Source organism: Eurosta solidaginis, unplaced genomic scaffold, assembly GCF_040869045.1.
Source record: "Eurosta solidaginis isolate ZX-2024a unplaced genomic scaffold, ASM4086904v1 ctg00001140.1, whole genome shotgun sequence".
In the NCBI taxonomy this organism is placed as follows: domain Eukaryota; kingdom Metazoa; phylum Arthropoda; class Insecta; order Diptera; family Tephritidae; genus Eurosta; species Eurosta solidaginis.
In genome coordinates this window covers 40,205-51,167 of record NW_027136962.1, presented here as the reverse complement: position 1 = coordinate 51,167, position 10,963 = coordinate 40,205, and the positions used below count along the sequence as shown (strand labels likewise).

Sequence of the window (10,963 nt, the reverse complement as noted above, 5' to 3'; positions counted from 1 at the left end):
TATCCAACTTTTTCTTTTATTTTATGTATATATATGTACATAAATATTTTTTTTATTAAATTGCATTTAATTGAATAAATACTTGGAATACAATTTAATATTTCTATAGATTCAATGGAAAAATTTCATACGCGCGCATACATTTACGTGCATAATAATATTAGTTATAATTTTTTACCATATCAATTATTGATTTAAAGCTTATAAGCATTCATCATATAAATACAAAATGAATCTGCATAGTACAAATTCATACTCATCCACCTATTATAGTACTTAAAATGGACGCTGATGTCCGATTATGTTCAGATATGTATATTATAATCATATTGATAATTAATAAGCATTCAATGAGAATTTTTTTTATTTTTTTTTTTGAATGTCATGAAATTTCATTTAATTATACATATAAGTTGTAGACGTCCAATATCAATAATCAATTCAGACTAAAATTCCAAACTTTAGATGCCTTTAAGTGAAGCCATATAGGGTTACTCTAGTGTTGCAATAGAAATATTTAAAAAATTTTTTAAAATAAAATAATGTTGTTAAAACTCAACGAAGATAAGTTTTTTGATTTCTAATTTAACATATTTTATATATCCGAATTAAAATTTTGATTAGTACAAATATATTTTAAGAAATTTCACTTAATTGAGAAAAAATTCGATTTTATCAGTGCAAACTTTTGATTAAAATGCCTGACACTCCGAAAATATGAAATTCATCAATTTAAATGAATTCGTATATCAAACTAACACATTTCAGTTATCTATTTTTACATGAATATTTGCAATAACTTTAATATGTGAATTTTAATTAATTTATTAAGATGAAAAGTTTATCAAATGTAAATGGTACGTAGCACTGAAATGAAAACATTTGTCATCCATCTTTTCGCTGCGCTTCTCAAATTTTAAACAGAGTATCGCATTCTATGCGCTTGTATAAAAAAGTATAAATAGTGAGTTTGTGCTTTGTGTGCTTAAATTGATAAATATTTTCAAGTGTTAATAAAAGTTTAAATAAAATAATTAAGTGAAAATGTCTGACACAATCGCTGTTGCAAATGTTAGCTCACCAGTAGCTGCTTCTGCTGCTGTTGCTGAGAAGAAAGTTGCTGCTAAAAAAGCAACTAAACCCAAAAAACCATCGGTTGCTCCCACTCATCCACCAACTCAACAAATGGTAGATGCATCGATTAAGAATTTGAAGGAACGTGGTGGCTCATCACTTTTGGCAATTAAGAAATATATTAGTGCAACATATAAATGTGACGCCCAAAAATTGGCACCATTTATTAAGCGCTATTTGAAATCGGCTGTTACTAGTGGAAAATTGATTCAAACCAAAGGAAAGGGGGCATCTGGTTCATTTAAATTATCAGCTGCAGCCACTAAATCAGGTGATGGTAAGTCAAAATCGGTTGATAAATCAAAAGCCAAAAAAGATAGTGCAACATTAAAGAAAAAATCGTCGAGTGGTGTTAAAAAGGCAAGTGGTGAGAAAAAAGTGAAAAAAGCTGTTGCCACTAAGAAAACCGCCGAAAAAAAGAAAAGTGAGAAATCTAAGGCTAAAGACGCAAAAAAGACTGGCGCCGTTAAAGCCAAGCCAACCAAGTCGAAATCTGCCACCGCTAAGTCAAAGGCAACAAAAGCAAAAGCAACTGCTACCAAACCAAAAAAAGCTGCGACTAAAAAGCCAGCTGCAAAAAAGGCATCAGCTAAAAAATAAATATGCTGCGTTTTTTGTGATAATTTACAAGGACACAACATTCATTAAATGTTGAATTATCAATAAGCCCTTTTCAGGGCTACAAAATATACAAACAAAAAGATCAAAAATGTACGCAATACGTCTGACTACAGCGTTGCTTCGCCATAATAATTAACCGCTCTAGTGTCTGACACTGTAAGTCAGCCCTACCATGCTGACCAATTTTAAAATTGATGTGTCAATTGCAAAACAAAATTAAAAATTTTCATCGACTTAGAAAAATTCATATCTCTTTGTTAATTTATATTTTGTGGCCCTGAAAAGCGCCTTTTTGTTAATATTTTTTGATGTTTCAATTGCAAAACAAAATTAAAAATTTTCATCGACTTAGAAAAATTCATATCTCTTTGTTAATTTATATTTTGTGGCCCTGAAAAGGGCCTTTTTGTTAACATTTTTCACTTTTATACATATTTTCCTCAGTCGCACAAATTACTTGGAGCTTGTGTATTTGGTAACAGCCTTAGTACCCTCACTCACGGCATGCTTAGCCAATTCACCAGGCAACAATAGGCGTACGGCAGTTTGAATTTCGCGACTAGTAATTGTTGAACGTTTATTGTAATGAGCTAAACGTGATGCTTCAGCAGCAATACGTTCAAAAATGTCATTAACAAAACTGTTCATGATACTCATTGCTTTCGACGATATACCAGTATCAGGATGTACTTGTTTCAACACTTTATAAATGTAGATGGCATAACTTTCCTTCCTCTTACGCTTCTTCTTCTTGTCGTTTTTAGTAATATTCTTCTGAGCCTTACCGGCCTTCTTAGCTGCTTTACCACTAGTTTTAGGAGGCATATTTAATTTTCACAAAATCACTTCACTATCACTCACACTTTTTAATAATTTTCTGTCAAAATGCGCACCTTTAAGTGTATTTTTTCCGACAAACCATTCAACCTGTTCGTAACGATTCGCTAAATATTGCCGGCATTAATTTGAAAACATGCGATTGGGGTTGCTCAATGTACAAACGAAAAAGTATATAAGCGCAGCACAAATTGCGTTTAGGAAATAAAGTGCCCAAGCTATTCAGCTAGTGTGTGTATTTGTGAAAAAGTGTATTAAGTGAAATATATAACAACAATGTCTGGCCGTGGTAAAGGTGGTAAAGTAAAGGGAAAGGCAAAGTCACGTTCAAACCGTGCTGGTCTTCAATTCCCTGTCGGTCGTATTCATCGCTTGTTACGTAAAGGCAATTATGCTGAACGTGTTGGTGCCGGTGCTCCAGTATATTTAGCTGCTGTTATGGAATATTTGGCAGCTGAAGTTCTTGAATTGGCTGGTAATGCTGCACGTGATAATAAAAAAACTAGAATTATTCCACGTCATTTACAATTGGCTATTCGTAACGATGAAGAATTGAATAAACTATTGTCTGGAGTTACCATAGCTCAAGGTGGTGTTTTACCAAATATTCAAGCTGTACTTTTACCAAAGAAGACCGAAAAGAAAGCATAAGTGATGTAATCGCCGATTTACATATATTCTTAGACGCCAAATTTAAAACCGTCCTTTTCAGGACGACAAAATATATATACAAAGAGATTAATTATATTGTCATATATATGTATTTATCTATTTTAAAACCTATTAAAACACTTTTTGAAAGAAAAATTTAAAAGGTCATAAGTACACTTTTGGAAAATTTATTTTTTTAACGAAATCTGCGTTAACAACTACTTCAATTAATAAAATAGTGTTTGAAAATATTCATAAAAAAGTTGACTTACATCATTTTCCAGAAGAAAAAAAACTGAGCAACATTAAAAAAGTACAGCATGCAAGCTACTACATATTGTATGTATATATGTACATATGTATGTTTGTATGAGCATCTCGACAAAGGCGCAAAAAGTTGTGGCGTGTATTCATACGTACCAAAGGTACAAACACACAACCGTGCATACATATTAATGTATGTGTTTAGCAAATAAATGTGTATATACTCGTGAGTAGGTATACACACCATATTAAGGGTAAAACTACAGCTGCTACTATCAAAATACGAATTTTCATTAACAGTTGCTTCAGTTATTTTTGATCTTTTTTGTTTAAAAAAATTTGTGGTCCTGAAAAGGACCGTTTATAATATTTATTAAAATATGGAATTAAGCACGTTCACCACGTATACGTCTAGCCAATTGAATATCTTTTGGCATAATTGTGACACGTTTTGCATGAATGGCACACAAATTTGTATCTTCGAACAAACCAACTAAATATGCTTCACTTGCTTCTTGTAATGCCATAACAGCTGAACTCTGGAAACGTAAATCAGTTTTAAAATCTTGAGCAATTTCACGCACCAAACGTTGGAATGGCAATTTACGAATCAACAGTTCGGTACTCTTCTGATAACGACGAATTTCACGCAAAGCGACTGTACCTGGGCGATAACGATGTGGCTTCTTCACTCCACCAGTTGCCGGCGCACTTTTGCGAGCAGCTTTAGTGGCCAATTGTTTACGTGGCGCTTTACCACCAGTCGATTTACGGGCTGTTTGCTTTGTACGAGCCATTTCTCACTTTTATTTTTCACAATTCAAAATATACACTGATCACTGAACACTTCACTTAATAAACCTAATTTTTATAAATGTGGAAATACATATAATAAAATACACAAAAACGTTTCATTTGTCCATTTTTTTAGGGTTGCAATATTGTGCGAGTTAAAATGAGATAGAAATATTTATGCCACATAATGGTAGCTCACTCAATGTTGTGGATTTTTGTATAAATAGCAGCTACGTTCGGTAACCAAGCTATTAGTTGTGAAGTGAAGTGATCAAGTGAAGTGTTCTTGTGAAAGCTAAAAAAAGTGCTAAATAGAAAAAATGACTGGTCGTGGCAAAGGTGGAAAAGGATTAGGTAAAGGTGGCGCCAAACGTCATCGCAAAGTTTTACGTGATAACATCCAAGGTATCACAAAGCCAGCTATTCGACGTTTAGCACGTCGTGGTGGCGTAAAACGTATATCTGGTTTAATATATGAAGAAACTCGTGGTGTTTTAAAAGTATTTTTGGAAAATGTTATCCGTGATGCAGTCACTTATACTGAACATGCTAAAAGGAAAACAGTTACGGCTATGGATGTTGTATATGCATTGAAGAGGCAGGGTCGTACATTGTATGGTTTCGGCGGTTAAATTCATTTTTACGGACATATTAACACAAAATAAATATACATTCAAACAAACGGTCCTTTTCAGGACCACAATATTTTTTAACAAAGATTTCAAAATTTCTCTAATACAATACATAACAGAAAGATATGTTATTAAGATGTACATGCATATGTAGTATGTATGAATGTTCGTTTAAACTAAGTAGCATACGTATGTATGCATAATGAAAACTCATGCAAATGAATATACCCCGACACAAGCCAAGCGATATAAATATGTCTATAATAGCAGGCTTATTTTCAAAAATGGCATAAGTTCATTTTTGTAAAAAAATAAACTTAATCTGATTTTAGTAGCAAGAGTATCTGAATACACTAAACTATAAAGTATATAACAAAATTTACTTAAATCGACTTATATCATTTAAAAAAAAAAAGGACAAATTCACAGCTGCGAGTATACACATTAAAATAGCCATACTTATACCAATTTAGGCAAACAAATTTTGCCAACGACCATACCACGCTGAATACATCGGTTCTCGTCCGATCACCGAAATTAAGCAGCGTCGGGCGCGGTTAGTACTTAGATGGGGGACCGCTTGGGAACACCGCGTGTTGTTGGCATATCCAACTTTTTCTTTTATTTTATGTATATATATGTACATAAATATTTTTTTTATTAAATTGCATTTAATTGAATAAATACTTGGAATACAATTTAATATTTCTATAGATTCAATGGAAAAATTTCATACGCGCGCATACATTTACGTGCATAATAATATTAGTTATAATTTTTTACCATATCAATTATTGATTTAAAGCTTATAAGCATTCATCATATAAATACAAAATGAATCTGCATAGTACAAATTCATACTCATCCACCTATTATAGTACTTAAAATGGACGCTGATGTCCGATTATGTTCAGATATGTATATTATAATCATATTGATAATTAATAAGCATTCAATGAGAATTTTTTTTATTTTTTTTTTTGAATGTCATGAAATTTCATTTAATTATACATATAAGTTGTAGACGTCCAATATCAATAATCAATTCAGACTAAAATTCCAAACTTTAGATGCCTTTAAGTGAAGCCATATAGGGTTACTCTAGTGTTGCAATAGAAATATTTAAAAAATTTTTTAAAATAAAATAATGTTGTTAAAACTCAACGAAGATAAGTTTTTTGATTTCTAATTTAACATATTTTATATATCCGAATTAAAATTTTGATTAGTACAAATATATTTTAAGAAATTTCACTTAATTGAGAAAAAATTCGATTTTATCAGTGCAAACTTTTGATTAAAATGCCTGACACTCCGAAAATATGAAATTCATCAATTTAAATGAATTCGTATATCAAACTAACACATTTCAGTTATCTATTTTTACATGAATATTTGCAATAACTTTAATATGTGAATTTTAATTAATTTATTAAGATGAAAAGTTTATCAAATGTAAATGGTACGTAGCACTGAAATGAAAACATTTGTCATCCATCTTTTCGCTGCGCTTCTAAAATTTTAAACAGAGTATCGCATTCTATGCGCTTGTATAAAAAAGTATAAATAGTGAGTTTGTGCTTTGTGTGCTTAAATTGATAAATATTTTCAAGTGTTAATAAAAGTTTAAATAAAATAATTAAGTGAAAATGTCTGACACAATCGCTGTTGCAAATGTTAGCTCACCAGTAGCTGCTTCTGCTGCTGTTGCTGAGAAGAAAGTTGCTGCTAAAAAAGCAACTAAACCCAAAAAACCATCGGTTGCTCCCACTCATCCACCAACTCAACAAATGGTAGATGCATCGATTAAGAATTTGAAGGAACGTGGTGGCTCATCACTTTTGGCAATTAAGAAATATATTAGTGCAACATATAAATGTGACGCCCAAAAATTGGCACCATTTATTAAGCGCTATTTGAAATCGGCTGTTACTAGTGGAAAATTGATTCAAACCAAAGGAAAGGGGGCATCTGGTTCATTTAAATTATCAGCTGCAGCCACTAAATCAGGTGATGGTAAGTCAAAATCGGTTGATAAATCAAAAGCCAAAAAAGATAGTGCAACATTAAAGAAAAAATCGTCGAGTGGTGTTAAAAAGGCAAGTGGTGAGAAAAAAGTGAAAAAAGCTGTTGCCACTAAGAAAACCGCCGAAAAAAAGAAAAGTGAGAAATCTAAGGCTAAAGACGCAAAAAAGACTGGCGCCGTTAAAGCCAAGCCAACCAAGTCGAAATCTGCCACCGCTAAGTCAAAGGCAACAAAAGCAAAAGCAACTGCTACCAAACCAAAAAAGGCTGCGACTAAAAAGCCAGCTGCAAAAAAGGCATCAGCTAAAAAATAAATATGCTGCGTTTTTTGTGATAATTTACAAGGACACAACATTCATTAAATGTTGAATTATCAATAAGCCCTTTTCAGGGCTACAAAATATACAAACAAAAAGATCAAAAATGTACGCAATACGTCTGACTACAGCGTTGCTTCGCCATAATAATTAACCGCTCTAGTGTCTGACACTGTAAGTCAGCCCTACCATGCTGACCAATTTTAAAATTGATGTTTCAATTGCAAAACAAAATTAAAAATTTTCATCGACTTAGAAAAATTCATATCTCTTTGTTAATTTATATTTTGTGGCCCTGAAAAGCGCCTTTTTGTTAACATTTTTTGATGTTTCAATTGCAAAACAAAATTAAAAATTTTCATCGACTTAGAAAAATTCATATCTCTTTGTTAATTTATATTTTGTGGCCCTGAAAAGGGCCTTTTTGTTAACATTTTTCACTTTTATACATATTTTCCTCAGTCGCACAAATTACTTGGAGCTTGTGTATTTGGTAACAGCCTTAGTACCCTCACTCACGGCATGCTTAGCCAATTCACCAGGCAACAATAGGCGTACGGCAGTTTGAATTTCGCGACTAGTAATTGTTGAACGTTTATTGTAATGAGCTAAACGTGATGCTTCAGCAGCAATACGTTCAAAAATGTCATTAACAAAACTGTTCATGATACTCATTGCTTTCGACGATATACCAGTATCAGGATGTACTTGTTTCAACACTTTATAAATGTAGATGGCATAACTTTCCTTCCTCTTACGCTTCTTCTTCTTGTCGTTTTTAGTAATATTCTTCTGAGCCTTACCGGCCTTCTTAGCTGCTTTACCACTAGTTTTAGGAGGCATATTTAATTTTCACAAAATCACTTCACTATCACTCACACTTTTTAATAATTTTCTAAGTGTCAAAATGCGCACCTTTAAGTGTATTTTTTCCGACAAACCATTCAACCTGTTCGTAACGATTCGCTAAATATTGCCGGCATTAATTTGAAAACATGCGATTGGGGTTGCTCAATGTACAAACGAAAAAGTATATAAGCGCAGCACAAATTGCGTTTAGGAAATAAAGTGCCCAAGCTATTCAGCTAGTGTGTGTATTTGTGAAAAAGTGTATTAAGTGAAATATATAACAACAATGTCTGGCCGTGGTAAAGGTGGTAAAGTAAAGGGAAAGGCAAAGTCACGTTCAAACCGTGCTGGTCTTCAATTCCCTGTCGGTCGTATTCATCGCTTGTTACGTAAAGGCAATTATGCTGAACGTGTTGGTGCCGGTGCTCCAGTATATTTAGCTGCTGTTATGGAATATTTGGCAGCTGAAGTTCTTGAATTGGCTGGTAATGCTGCACGTGATAATAAAAAAACTAGAATTATTCCACGTCATTTACAATTGGCTATTCGTAACGATGAAGAATTGAATAAACTATTGTCTGGAGTTACCATAGCTCAAGGTGGTGTTTTACCAAATATTCAAGCTGTACTTTTACCAAAGAAGACCGAAAAGAAAGCATAAGTGATGTAATCGCCGATTTACATATATTCTTAGACGCCAAATTTAAAACCGTCCTTTTCAGGACGACAAAATATATATACAAAGAGATTAATTATATTGTCATATATATGTATTTATCTATTTTAAAACCTATTAAAACACTTTTTGAAAGAAAAATTTAAAAGGTCATAAGTACACTTTTGGAAAATTTATTTTTTTAACGAAATCTGCGTTAACAACTACTTCAATTAATAAAATAGTGTTTGAAAATATTCATAAAAAAGTTGACTTACATCATTTTCCAGAAGAAAAAAAACTGAGCAACATTAAAAAAGTACAGCATGCAAGCTACTACATATTGTATGTATATATGTACATATGTATGTTTGTATGAGCATCTCGACAAAGGCGCAAAAAGTTGTGGCGTGTATTCATACGTACCAAAGGTACAAACACACAACCGTGCATACATATTAATGTATGTGTTTAGCAAATAAATGTGTATATACTCGTGAGTAGGTATACACACCATATTAAGGGTAAAACTACAGCTGCTACTATCAAAATACGAATTTTCATTAACAGTTGCTTCAGTTATTTTTGATCTTTTTTGTTTAAAAAAATTTGTGGTCCTGAAAAGGACCGTTTATAATATTTATTAAAATATGGAATTAAGCACGTTCACCACGTATACGTCTAGCCAATTGAATATCTTTTGGCATAATTGTGACACGTTTTGCATGAATGGCACACAAATTTGTATCTTCGAACAAACCAACTAAATATGCTTCACTTGCTTCTTGTAATGCCATAACAGCTGAACTCTGGAAACGTAAATCAGTTTTAAAATCTTGAGCAATTTCACGCACCAAACGTTGGAATGGCAATTTACGAATCAACAGTTCGGTACTCTTCTGATAACGACGAATTTCACGCAAAGCGACTGTACCTGGGCGATAACGATGTGGCTTCTTCACTCCACCAGTTGCCGGCGCACTTTTGCGAGCAGCTTTAGTGGCCAATTGTTTACGTGGCGCTTTACCACCAGTCGATTTACGGGCTGTTTGCTTTGTACGAGCCATTTCTCACTTTTATTTTTCACAATTCAAAATAAACACTGATCACTGAACACTTCACTTAATAAACCTAATTTTTATAAATGTGGAAATACATGTAATAAAATACACAAAAACGTTTCATTTGTCCATTTTTTTAGGGTTGCAATATTGTGCGAGTTAAAATGAGATAGAAATATTTATGCCACATAATGGTAGCTCACTCAATGTTGTGGATTTTTGTATAAATAGCAGCTACGTTCGGTAACCAAGCTATTAGTTGTGAAGTGAAGTGATCAAGTGAAGTGTTCTTGTGAAAGCTAAAAAAAGTGCTAAATAGAAAAAATGACTGGTCGTGGCAAAGGTGGAAAAGGATTAGGTAAAGGTGGCGCCAAACGTCATCGCAAAGTTTTACGTGATAACATCCAAGGTATCACAAAGCCAGCTATTCGACGTTTAGCACGTCGTGGTGGCGTAAAACGTATATCTGGTTTAATATATGAAGAAACTCGTGGTGTTTTAAAAGTATTTTTGGAAAATGTTATCCGTGATGCAGTCACTTATACTGAACATGCTAAAAGGAAAACAGTTACGGCTATGGATGTTGTATATGCATTGAAGAGGCAGGGTCGTACATTGTATGGTTTCGGCGGTTAAATTCATTTTTACGGACATATTAACACAAAATAAATATACATTCAAACAAACGGTCCTTTTCAGGACCACAATATTTTTTAACAAAGATTTCAAAATTTCTCTAATACAATACATAACAGAAAGATATGTTATTAAGATGTACATGCATATGTAGTATGTATGAATGTTCGTTTAAACTAAGTAGCATACGTATGTATGCATAATGAAAACTCATGCAAATGAATATACCCCGACACAAGCCAAGCGATATAAATATGTCTATAATAGCAGGCTTATTTTCAAAAATGGCATAAGTTCATTTTTGTAAAAAAATAAACTTAATCTGATTTTAGTAGCAAGAGTATCTGAATACACTAAACTATAAAGTATATAACAAAATTTACTTAAATCGACTTATATCATTTAAAAAAAAAAAGGACAAATTCACAGCTGCGAGTATACACATTAAAATAGCCATACTTATACCAATTTAGGCAAACAAATTTT

At 32.7% G+C, this 10,963-nt stretch overlaps 1 non-coding gene across 1 annotated transcript; it reads left to right on the top strand.

The window, feature by feature from the left end:
• Positions 1-5,420: 5,420 nt before the first annotated feature.
• LOC137235920 (5S ribosomal RNA) lies at positions 5,421-5,539 on the top strand. The gene has a single exon (XR_010948122.1). It is a non-coding gene; the product is annotated as a 5S ribosomal RNA (ribosomal RNA).
• Positions 5,540-10,963: the final 5,424 nt, after the last annotated feature.